Consider the following 12,418-nt stretch of genomic DNA (forward strand, 5'->3'; position numbering starts at 1 on the left):
GTTGTTACCCACCAAGGCCTTTATCCAGCTTTTACCCAAAGCAATGTTTTTTTAAACAAACACTGTGTGCCTTGAAAAATCTGCATGACACATTATCTCAAATGAAGATTTATTTAAGAGACTAAGGTCCATCAGCAAGTGTCTGGTCTTCCAGACACTTCTGCTATCTCTGTTTATAAACACCAAACTTCCTTACTGAGTCTTGGCTAGATTATCTCCTCTGTCAGTGCTAATATTGCTTACACACATCATCTCTCTCTTTCTGCTATTTTATCTTCCAGAGAGAAGGTAATATCTGAGTAGATAATAATTCAGTGTGGTTACTAAATTTTCCTCAAAAATTAAGGACCTACTCAAGCTGTCTTTGAAACCAAAGTATTTCTTCTCTCTACTCTTATTCATTGGCTGTTTCATTAAGACTTTCAGGGAATAGGTTAGAGGTCTGCGTTCCATTGCTTTCAGGCTTCTTTTCAATGGATCATGCTAAATCCTTCTTTAACTTACAAGGAAATGGAAATACAGCATAGTAAAACTTAAAAACCATTACCACAAACAATACTAACAGCAGAAAACAGACTAGAAGCAATGGTGGGAGACAGGAACACATACATATACAGAGCATTTGTCCTTCCCCTGGACAATTGTGTTCAATAACTATTGTCTTCAAAGTAGTGGCTTCCTGACTGCATGGTCACCCCTTTTGCAAATAAATCTTTCCCTCTGGCAAGTCCCAGCAGCAAAATGGAGCCATTCAATGTGGTCCACCTCTTGCTCCTGCGCTTTGTGTTGCCAGCTCTTGGGTGGCTGGAAATGGTGTCAGGAAAGAGCACAGGCAACAGTACTCAGAAATGTTGTGATAAAAAGAGATAGTTAGTGCCCTCCTCAGTGTTTTGTTTTGATACTCATCAGCTCTCCATGACAAATGACTATAAGAGGCTGAAAACCCTGAAGAACAACAAACTGGACAGTTTTTCTTATTCTGCCCACTTAGAGTTTCTGTTCACAGTTCCCAGGATGCTCATTTCCAGGATGCCAGGTTAGCTCACAGGCAGCACTGCAGAAATGTGCCAACCCACTGGCAGCATCCTTGACTCCAAGCCATGAGCAGAGGCAGCCAGGCTGGGAGAGGGCAGGTGGGTGCAGCGTGGACCATTGCTGTGTTATCCTTTTGCCCATGAATTACCTGAAGAATTAAATCTCACAAAGCCTTATGAAAAGAGCCATGATATTCTGCAAGTTTTAACTTGAATTAATAAGAAATTTGGGGGTTGTAGGTTTTTAAGTAGATATTTAAGGTAGGTCTACTAAAAGATTTCCTGACTGAAGAGGCTTCCTGCCAGTCCAGTGCATTCTGACTCACAAGCAATTACCATGGCAAGCCTGAACTTCTGTATTAAGAGAATCAAATGAATTTATGGATCATTACATCTTAGTAACACAGTTGGAACTTCCTGGTAAACTTTTGATATTGTACTGTTTATTAATATGCTGAACTGTTACACAGTTTCTGTAAGTACTGGAGTAGAGATTTACAAGTATCTGGTAATCATTTTCACTTAAAACCAGGTAATCACTTTCTCCTAAACTAAATATATTTAGGAGATTATTGCATCATGAATTGCATGTCTTTCTAAAGTGTATTTTGAACTCCATCTCCTCTATTTGTACTAGATTTTTTTTCAGCAATGATCTTAGATAAGACAGTGTATGTTCCCTCATTTATGTTATCTATGCACTTCTGAATACCTAGATGTAATTGAAAATTATAGTTTGCATTCCAGCATCCTGGAATATGACAGCAGCACTTCCTATGATAATCTTGTAAATGCTGTGATTTTGATTCTCTCAATGAATTTTTCTTCTTAAATTTATCCAATCATTTTAGGAGATTTGTGTAGATATATTCAAAGAAATTAGTAATTTTGTATGTCTCACTTGGCCAGGTCAAACTTAATGAGTGCCAGTTAGGAGCCTTTGAGAGCATTTTATGAAATTCTCAAACCCAACTGGAGAAAGAACTCTCATGCCATACTTCTACCTCTCTATGCCCAGACTCACAGACTTTCTCTGTCACAAATCCTCTGACCTCAGGGAAACTGTTGAGGGAATACGATGCTATTCACATTAGTAAAGGTAAAACAGTCTGTCTCTTCAAAAGATATTTTTCTCTTTAAACCTGATCTGCACCTAACTAATCTGGTAGTTAAAATCTTTAGAGCTGTGTTAGTTCTGTTAGTTCTTGTCCTTTCACTACAATGCTGAACTGAATGGAAGACAAAAAGATTCAACCAAAACATCAGTCGAGTAAAGCTTCACTTCCCAAAAGAGAAAAACTTGACAAATCTGACAGGCTAGTGCAAAAGGAGCACAGAAATCCCTACCAAAAATATGTGGGAGGGAACATATATTTAAAATAGGACTGCCTAATTCAGCTGCTAAATCAGTGTAAGGAGCTCTGTGTCTGTGTGTGCGGGAGGGAGAGGGAAAGACAGAGGGAGGGAGACAGAGAGGGAGAGAGGAGCAGAGAGAGGGAGGGCAAGAGAGAGAGAGAGCAATGTGCCTTTCACAGAGCTGGGAGCTTGATGGGAATGTTTGATTAGCTCCCCTCTGAAAGAAAAAAGGTGACCAGGCCTCCCTCTGCTGCCTGCTTCTCCTTCTGTAGAATAATGTTGGCTGGAGTTTGGGGTACAGAAAAGCTTGGAAAAAATAGCACTTTCATACTGTGTGGAGAAAAGGAATAAAAAGTTGCACACCTCAAGCAAGGTAATTCTCATGTAATTTCTCTGCTATATTTATTTAGGGGGTAGAGGGGGAAGATTTTATTTTTTTTTTCATGTTGATAATAGTTAAATATTTTCACTGCTGAGAAACTGTAGGGACATAATGTTTTATTTAACATTCCAGCTGTGTGCTTAGGATCAAAGACTTAAGAAGATGAAGACACAAATGTAGAATGAAACTGTACTTTACATTATATATACTTCATAAAGTATTTATAAAAGCATTAAGCTCCTGTTGTTAGAGTGGACACATATACTCACTGCCTGAACAGCAAGGGCTTAACTATGTGCTAAGGAATGGTGTATATAAGCCACACACCAATAGCATTTATATGCCTTCTGTTGAAATAGTGTGTGATAGGCAATGCAACTTGTTCCTAAATTTAAAACGGTTTTGCTTTCAATACTTTGTCTCTTTGATAAATAGGAAGGTGTGTGTTGTATCATTAATTAACACTTCCTGACTCTTGGGAACACTCATCTCCAAGGTACAGGATGGTACTATTCCGGTGATGTGTATTTCTTTGATGTGAACTCCCTTGCTAGATGGATAGATACAGATGTATGAACAGTACAGTAGCCTAGACACTATACATCCTTTTGTGCTGAGTGCTTGTTTTGCTGGTGAGGCTCCAAAAATGAATAGCATTGTCAAGCCTGCCAGAGCCGTTCAGCTCTCTGTGGAGAGATTAGAGTCTTGATAAGTCTCTTCGAAATGTGATTTCTCTCAGACTAGTACAAACATGAACCAAACACCCCGAGCAAACTTTCAACTCTAGTTAATATTTTGTTCCTAGAGTTTATGGGAACTATGCCACATTTAGAGCAAACCGCAGAATTACAGATTACAGAGGCAGGTCCTCCTTGGATCACACTTCTCTTTCTCTAACCTCTCCAAAATTTAAACAAAACACCATAACAAGAAAGCACACGCAGAGAAAAAGTAGTTCAGATGGCTTTTAAAATACATGTTACTGAGATTAGCCATATATGTTTATAGTTTGTATTTTACTTTAGACATCCCAAATTTAAAGACACCTTGCATTTGACTACACTCACAGAAAGTCTATGTTTTTCTGTATCTGTAGTATCATGTTCTTCTGGCTTTACTCAGTTCATCACTTGAATGGGAGTCATGGCTATAAGACTAATCTCTTTCAGAGATGCGAAGAGAGCTCTAGCAAAAATAACTGCATCACACACACATACATAATAATTTTCAAATATTAAATTAGTATCTTATTTTAAACAGACTTATTTTACTTGCATGTTTTATCTAATCCTTTGAGTTGCTGAAGTGGTTCTCACTGGAATGACAGAAAAGTCTTGCCATCTTTCATCTATTCAAACCAGATAAATTTTTTTTTAAAGAAACTTTTACTGTCCTGACAATATAACTGAATATTGCTTTGTGTTTCCACCTATAGAAGTATTGTTGTGTTCTTAATTTGCTCTTAACTTTTTCTTACCTTTACTTTATGTAAGACACTTCTTTTCCTAGTGGTATTATTACACATTACTCACCACTGGCTGGTCAAATCAAGCAGTTTTACTAGCTGTACCAGGTTTCCTCACACTTGGAATGCATGAAAGATATCCTGTGTGGATTTTCTTGTGTTCTAGTAAAGCCTTTTGTTTAGAGGAGACATTAACAAGGTGTTCCTTCTTCACCCAGCTACTTAATTTCACAGAAGTAGAGGGAAATTAATTTTTACACTCCTTTTTGTCAAAATTAATTGGAGTATTTCTAAAAGGGGATTGCCTGAGCCACAGTATGAACACAGAAGCTAGGAAAACAGGGTAATTACTCCATGTGAAACATCAGATTATTTATTATTTCTGGTCAATGCTTTTTGGAAAACATTGTTAAAAATAAACCTGAAGTTCATGTAACAATAACAGAAAAAACTTGACTGTATCTTGTCTGTCTGGAGAATTTGAATGTTTTCCTTTCCACGTTTGAATCACAAAAAAAAGCAGTAGTCAGAAAATATTGCCCAGGAACTTTTCATGTTAACCTAAGGCTCAGAATATGCATGTTCAAGTCTCCTGTTTTACCAAAAGTCTCCTAAATCACAGAATCATAGAATGGTTTGGGTTGGAAGGAACCTCAAAGACCATCTAGTTTCCAACCCCCGTGCCATGAGCAGGGACAACTTCCACCAGACCAGGTTACTCAAAGCCCCATCCAACCTAGCCTTGAACATCTCCAGGGATGTGGCATCTGCAGTTTGTCTGGGCAACCTTTCCTGGTGCCTCATTACTCTCATGGTGAAGAATTTCTTCCTAATATCTAGTCTAAACCTACTAATCTTTCAGTTGAAATGACATAAGCGAGTCATTTAAAGCACCTGGATGAAATGAGGAAGAAAAAGTGATAGCTCAATTTACTATCTGCAGCTATGACTGTATACCTGAAAAAAAAAAAAAAAAAGGTTTGACACTCACAGGCATGAACTCCCCAAACAGTGGTACTGGCATGAGTAGGTGCCAGAGCAGTGAGGAGTGTGTTGGCCCATTGCAATTGGGTGGGGTGGCAGTGTATTTTCTGGATGGGTGGTGGAAAGCAATAGTCTGGGATTTCCTGATGGTTCTGCGGGATGTTCTGGCCCCCTGAAGTTCTGGGTATGCCAGGACTTCTCTGGCAGACTGCAGCATGAACTGAAGTTTAGACCTCACCTTCAGGGCTCAGGAAGTGGGCACTGAAGGACGTATGTCGTCATAAAGGTCTCTGATGGAAAACAGAAACACAGAACAAAACAAAAATAAATGCAAAACTGGAGCTTTGGGGCTTTTTTTTTCTTTTTTTTTTTTTCTTCTATTTTCTTTTTTAAGAAAAGAAAAATAATAATCATAGCATTTATTTTACATAAGGCCAGGGAGGATGCAGCTACAGACCTCTACACCTTTCTCTTATGGAGTAGTTTTTAAGTGCGGAGTCGGAGAGAGAAATAGGTGCTTAACACCTACTTAGAGCACTTCAATTCCTCTTTTGAACTTGCCGGGGCACAAGGAGCCCTCTTGTCCCAGCGCTGCCTGGGGAGCCTGTGCTAGAGCTCAGCTGGGACCTGGGACAATGCAGCCCCTGTTCTGGGCCCGGCTGTCGCACAGAGACTATAATTATCTCTCTTCTAATGACCAGCCAGGCAAGATAACAGTTTTCATGCTATGTTTAGAAAACAATGTCTTACTACAAATTGACGGTTCATTCGCCTGTAAAAGAGCCTCTCTAACAGTCCTAGAGCAGCTGCCACTCTTTTGCATCCCAGTTCCTTTATTTGCTGCACATTTCCCACTTGGAAAACCTGAGCAAATGCTGCGCGGGCTGCAAAGCTTCCCGCTGCCACACAGGAGGCTCAGAGAGGTGCAGAAAAGCCCAGAAAAATCTGTAGCTGTTTAGATTGTATATCTCTATCAGTAAATTAAACTCTGACTGTCTGTTTTGCAACAGCCTGCATCGCCTCTGTGAACTCTTTAAACCCTAACCCGAAGGGGATGCAGGCACTGCTGTGAGTGTGACCGCAGGGCAGCAGTAAGACTCCTGATAATGCCCTTCGGAAAGCAGGATGACGCAAAAAGTGGGACGTGAAGAGACTTGTTGCAGATAAAACAGGAGCTTGTATTGCTGATGGGCTTTTTCTTCCAGTGGCCAACAGCAGCACAGTCAGGATCTACTGAAATCATGTAGGCTCCAAAGGCATCTACGGGGTAGCTGTACTGGCCAGCTGAGGTTGCAGACTGTGTGGGTGTAGTGCCCCTTGCAAACACTGGGAGGTAACAGAACCGGGCAGTCCTGACGGCATGGCACTCTTGGGCTAGCTACACAAGTATTTGCACTGGCCTCTGCAAACATTTTGCACCAAACTCTGTGCTGGGGCAGCTGTACATTTAGTGGTGTCTGAGGGCTGCTCCCACATCCTCTGACAGTGCCCTGCCAACAGAGAGCAGAGCCTGCTCCCTCTTTCTGCAGCTGGCTCACCCTCACCTCTTTTGCCATCTTCTCTGCTCTCCTCTGCAGCAGGATGTGGCTGTGTTGCCTTGGGCTGCCTTTCCTCTTTGGGTTCATTTTTTAGTGACTGAGGCCTGGAAAAAAAACAGAAATTGTTGATCAGAAAGAAAATTTCCTAATGTCTTGGAAGAGTCAATATTTCTCATGAAAATGCATTTTAACTCAAAAAAAAAAAAAAACCAACCAACCAAACAAACAAACAAAAACATCATCTGAAGCATTTTCTTTCCCTTTTGAAGCAGAACACCCAAATTTGTAGCTCATATCCCAAACTGAAAATGCATTCAGAAGAGTATTTATAACCATCTCTGATTCATTCAAATCATCTAGGTTTAAGCAGTTCTTAACCTGACAAGTATTGCTGTCATGGCAAAACTGATTTTCTAGCACACTTTAAGTCCATCCCTTTGCTTTATCTCCAGAATTTCAGAGTGCATTAAGAGGTCAGTGACACATTAAGAGCATGATCTGTGTCAGCTATCCTTAACATGTCTCATTCTACAGGACATCCCATAGACACAGATATAAAAAATATTTTCAAGATGAACTTGCATTTGCAAACTGTTTTTCCGCCTGTCACCTTATAAAATATCTTTGTAAATGTAACACAGCAGTCGGCAGTCTTTCAGCTGGAAGCTTGGTTCGTACACAAAAAAGCACATAATTGCCAAGTGTCAGTTATACATGGGCCAAAATCTTGGGGAAAATTCTGAGTGTTCTTGTGTAGCTTCATGCAGTCCTTTTTAATGTCCCCACCAGGATGAGCTGGGGATTTCCAGCACCTCCAGCCTTGTACGTAAAACTGTGGAATTTTTTACCTCTCAAAAATCACTTGTTTACAGGGAAGTTTGGACACGGCCACCTCTGTGCCTCTCAATCGCCCTGCCAGGTTGCTTTAGGGATTCAGAAGGCCCCATTCTTTTTTATTTTCCCCAAACATGTCGTTTACCCTTCAGTCCATAGAACAAGGGTGAGACACAGAGGAAAGCTGGCAGCAGCGCTGTGTATCCTGGCCCTCGTCAACTTCAGTGAGTCAGAGCTAGGAAAGGGTAATGGCTCCATGGCTACAGGGGCTATTTTCACAGCTGCCAGCCATCTGAGGATGACTGGAGTCCTTCCTGCTCGCCTTGGTGGGAGCGCATCTTTCTCGCCTCTCTTGCAATGCTTCTGCAGCTCTTGAGAATCCTGTTCTCCTGGGCTTGGTTGAAGAAGTTTCTGGTCAGGAAGCATATGAAGAAAGTTTGGAAATAAGCCTACATGGGAATGGAGAGAAGTGTCCAGATGAGGGAGGCGAGAGATTAGAGAAGTTTATAGTAGTTCCAATGGAACAACTCGGTACAAATATTACAGTCAAATATTGGCATCATATGAGTCAGACAAGTCCTCTTTCACCCTGCTTTGGGAAGAGCCTTTCCGTCAAATTGCATCTCAAAGTACGTGGTAATTTGGGATTTAAAGTCTCAGTCTTCTGTGGTTTACATCTTCTATTCTCACTGGTGAAATCTGTGTGTAGAAAGAAATATGTAGGTTAGGCAATAACTAGATTTGAAGTAGAAGCTCATAGGGCAATGTCCTAAAGCCTAAGTTCAGAAAAAAATTCCTGAGCATGGAAGTGGATTATAAAATACTGAGGTCTGCAGGCATGGTTTGTTTAAAAAACAAGAGACTTCAAATTACAAGTTCCTTCTCCCAGTCCATGTGGTTTTCATTTTTGATCTTGAGCTCTCAGAAACAGAATCCTGTGATTACTCTCTATGCAAAACCAGCAGGTTTAAAAAGAATCTAATATGCAAAATTGGTAAATCAGTATCAGGCTGAGACACATTTCTCAGCAGTTTCTGACTGTACCTACTCTGTCGCAGTATTCAGGACTGTACTCTGGAGGCCACTTTCTTTGACACCATCTTCTCTAGCTCTTTATTTCCCATCCAGGGAACTCAGATACTGGGGGATGTAATTTTGGAAGCATAGCCATCCCTCATATGTTGTCTGCATGACCCATATGTTGGAGAGGCCACACCTGTGTTGACAAGGGCTTGCTATACACATGCCATAAGGCTGCACAGCTTGGTCCTCACTGTGTCATGTCTCTCACCAGCCCCTCCACCAACAGCATGTCTTCGTAAACCCAGCACTACCCATAATAGCCTCATTTATAATGCTGGCACTCATGGAAATTCATAGCTCACTTTCATCCCAAGAGCAGCATGGAGTCCTGAAGTGTCTTCTTCAGTTATTAAAAAAGGAGAAACAGTATATGTAGGTCCACAGTTTCCAAATGGCTCCCTGGAAGAACCATGTCTGGTGGGTCTCGGCTTGAATGTGCCTGTTGGGTTGAAGATGGGCTGTGGACCAGCACCAGCTGTGAGGGATACGATTGAAACAGCCTGTAACAAAGCCAGAGCAGCCATGACCACTAGCCTGCCATAGGAAAAAAAATCTAAGGCTCCATCCACCTCGCAGCTTTTCACTTTGAGACCTTGAGGAGCAGGACTCACCTCCTAGCAGGACCCAGGAGCAGGAGACAGGACAGACTTCTAAATCCAACAATCTCTCTGAAGGCGACAGCAGAGAAGCATCCAGCTTATCTGCAGAAGTATTGGTAGACTCTGCCCAAAGACTAAACTAGACTGAAGATTAGCCTTTGATGCTCTCTGTAAGAAAGCACAGATCTAGTGAGTGGCCTTGGGAGCCCCTCATGGCTCAGACCAGCAGGACGCGAATGTCACCTCTAGTAGGGGGTCCAGACATGCCTTCTGGACCTGGCTACCACAACAACTCATGCTTATCCACTCAGCATCCAGGTGGCAGCACCTCTATATCCCATGCCTAAGGAAGAAGGGAGCCTGTGCTCCACCTGCAGGGCGTGTAGAAGTGTGGTCATGCGCAGTGTCCTGAGATGTGGGGTCGGGAATCTTGGCCCTCACCAGCTGACCCTGCAAGTAGACAGAGGATTTGGAGGCCCCAGCAAAGCAGCACTAGAAATAGACTGAGGGGCATAAGGTGGTTTGGGGTTGTTTTCTGATTTGTCTTTTATAGTAAACCTCCCTTATAATATGGGTTAGTTTTTTCTAAATTAAAGGTAGCAGAAAGTTATTTGTCTGAGAGGGTTGGAAAGAAATACGCTGAAGAAGGAATAATGCAGTTAGTCAGGAAGAAATACTGTTCTTTGAAAAGTACAAAATATATAAGGGAAAACGTTAAGCAGTGCAAGGAGAATGAGAATGTAATTTTGAAGAGATCTGTAATGCAAAATTGAAACTACTTTCTTAACTTTGTTTTGTTGGTTTCCAGTAAAATCCAGCAGCAGATTTTAGCTTATCTTTTCAAAATGCTTTCTGCAGCATTCCCCATGCTTCCTGATTTGCTGAAGACATTTTGTAAAAGATGCTTCCTTGATCAAGTTGTCATTACCAGACATAAATGCCTTACTTCAAATTAGTACCACATGCCAGGGTTTATTTTTTTTAATTACATATATTTTCTGAAACCTTATCCAACCAGTCCATGGCTTTGTTGTAGTCATACAGACTGTAGTAGATATTGAATTGATAAAGGTTTTCTATGAGCTGTTGTATAAATTTACTAGAATGCTTAAGAATGAGTTTAGATTTTGACCCAGTCATATAACTCACTTTTCCCACTTTTGTAGTAAAGGGATATGTGTAGCTTTAAAAGGCAGAGAGTAAACATCCTAAAGTTTCTACCAAAAAAAAAAAAAAGCTGTCAAGTTTTGTTTGAACACGCTACAGAAATTCCAAAAACCATCCCCAAGGTGATGTGCAGTTTTTTCAGTGCCTTTAACACAAATTCTTCACTTTTAGACTAAATATGTACCTTCAGGGGAATTCTGAGACGCTACACGAATTCCTAGTTTGCAGGCAGCACAATAGCAGGGTTACTTAGCGCTCTTTTTATAGTGCATAAACCATGAGAAACCACTTTAAAGAGTAGCTTTCCAAAAAGTACTTTTAAAAGTAACTTTGACTTTTTAAAACCATTTGTTGGAATTAGAAGATGAATTGCAGGTACTTGTCTTTGCCCTCAGTTTCTTGGAGAAGTGGCAGTGCCAGGGATTGATGGTACCTGGCTGGGGTCTTAATGATATTAGACAGAAGTAGTTAGATTAGGAAAGGGGAAAAAGTTTGCCTGGGAGTGAGGGGGGCAGATATGAGAGCAGACAAAAGCTGTAGTGGGAAGGAGGACAGACGGAGAGAGTTGTCTGTACAGGAATTCACAGGTTTAAGCTAACATGAATTCCCAATGAGGTAGAAAGTTGTGCATCAAAATGAAAAAAAAAAATGCATAATACATTAGCAGAAACCACGGAAGTACAGTGTAATGACCCTCATAGAAATCATCATCCAGCTAGTCCAAATTACGTTTCCTATGTGGGTGGGTGACATATTCTAAATGTATCTCTTCCTTTGCTGGAAGGGGCAGGTCAGCCCAGCATAATTGATGGTTTTCTTGCCGAGACAGATGAAAATGTATAATCATCGCAGTTCTATTTAAGCTCTGAGAAAGGTCTGGCAAGTTAAATCACACTGTAGTTTTAGATAAATTACTTTCTTCTGAAAGAGTTCTGTGTAAAGTAGAGAAATCATCGTCACTATTACTTCAACCTTATGTTGTTTTAATTTCAGGGCATTGCATGAACACAAAATAAATAGTGCAGGGCTGCTTGGGTGTTTCTATTTGGCTCTGAATTGCTGGGTATAGCATCTCTTCATCATACCTACCTGAATGGAGCTATTTTGGACTAAATTCTTCTCGCATATAAACATTTGTTAAATCAGCTCTGAAAAAAATTAGTCCTGTGCTCAAAGTGCAATTTAGGTAGAATTTGGACCTCAGAATCCACTGATGCCTCACTCCAGTGACTTGAGAGTGACTTGACAGGTACTCCACAAGAGGTACTGGCTACCAGCAGTCCCCCAAGCCCTATTCTAAGTCAGGGACCTCACAGAGTAGGCTCCATTTAAAACATTTTATGGCAGCCCCAACAATCAAAGCCTTGTATAAGAAGCGAGTGGTGAGAACCCTTAACCAAGAATAACTGTATGAGGGTTGTCCCTGGCCTCAGAGAGTTCAAAACCACATTTTGTTCATCACCAAAGAGGTCTCCCATCGTCAGGCTCCAGGGCACAAAAGGTTGGGATACCCCAATTTTCTGTGAGGAAGCAGGACCCCTGTGCAACCAGGAATGCCAAATGTGGGGGCAGAAAGAAAGAAAGTGAGAAGGGAGCTAACTTGCTGCTTGCCTGGGAGCAGAGCAGAGCCAGAGTCTCCATGTCTCCTCTTCCCCATGTGAGTGTGCAAACCACAGGCTGCAGCAAGGCTCCATGCGCATCTGCACAGCTCTTAGGATCCCAAGTGCACAATGGTCTAGTTCCAACAGAGAGAGGAGAGTGTGTCCAGAGATCCCTTGGGAATGGCACCCTCGATCTCCAAAAATCTCTTAATCCACGATTGCCAAATATGTGACATATGGCGCTTAGAATCATAGAATAGATTGGGTTGGAAAAGACCTCCAAGATCATCAAGTCCAACCCCTGATCCAACTCCAATTACTATATCATGGCACTAAGGGCCACATCCAATCTCTGCTTAAAAACCTCCAGGGATG

General features: G+C 41.3%; 1 protein-coding gene across 1 annotated transcript in view; it reads left to right on the forward strand.

Annotated features, from left to right (window-relative positions):
* The first annotated feature begins 2,489 nt into the window (after window positions 1-2,489).
* VIT (vitrin) overlaps window positions 2,490-12,418 on the forward strand; it is a 53,089-nt gene continuing 43,160 nt past the window's right edge. Inside the window, exon 1 of the mRNA XM_027898850.1 lies at window positions 2,490-2,763. The gene's annotated coding sequence lies outside the window, so the exon portion shown is untranslated. The remainder of the gene's footprint in view (window positions 2,764-12,418) is intronic.

The sequence above is a fragment of the Empidonax traillii genome, unplaced genomic scaffold (genome assembly GCF_003031625.1).
Source record: "Empidonax traillii isolate 1590-97213 ecotype Southwest subspecies unplaced genomic scaffold, ASM303162v1 scaffold626:size867168, whole genome shotgun sequence".
NCBI classification, from domain to species: Eukaryota; Metazoa; Chordata; class Aves; order Passeriformes; family Tyrannidae; genus Empidonax; species Empidonax traillii.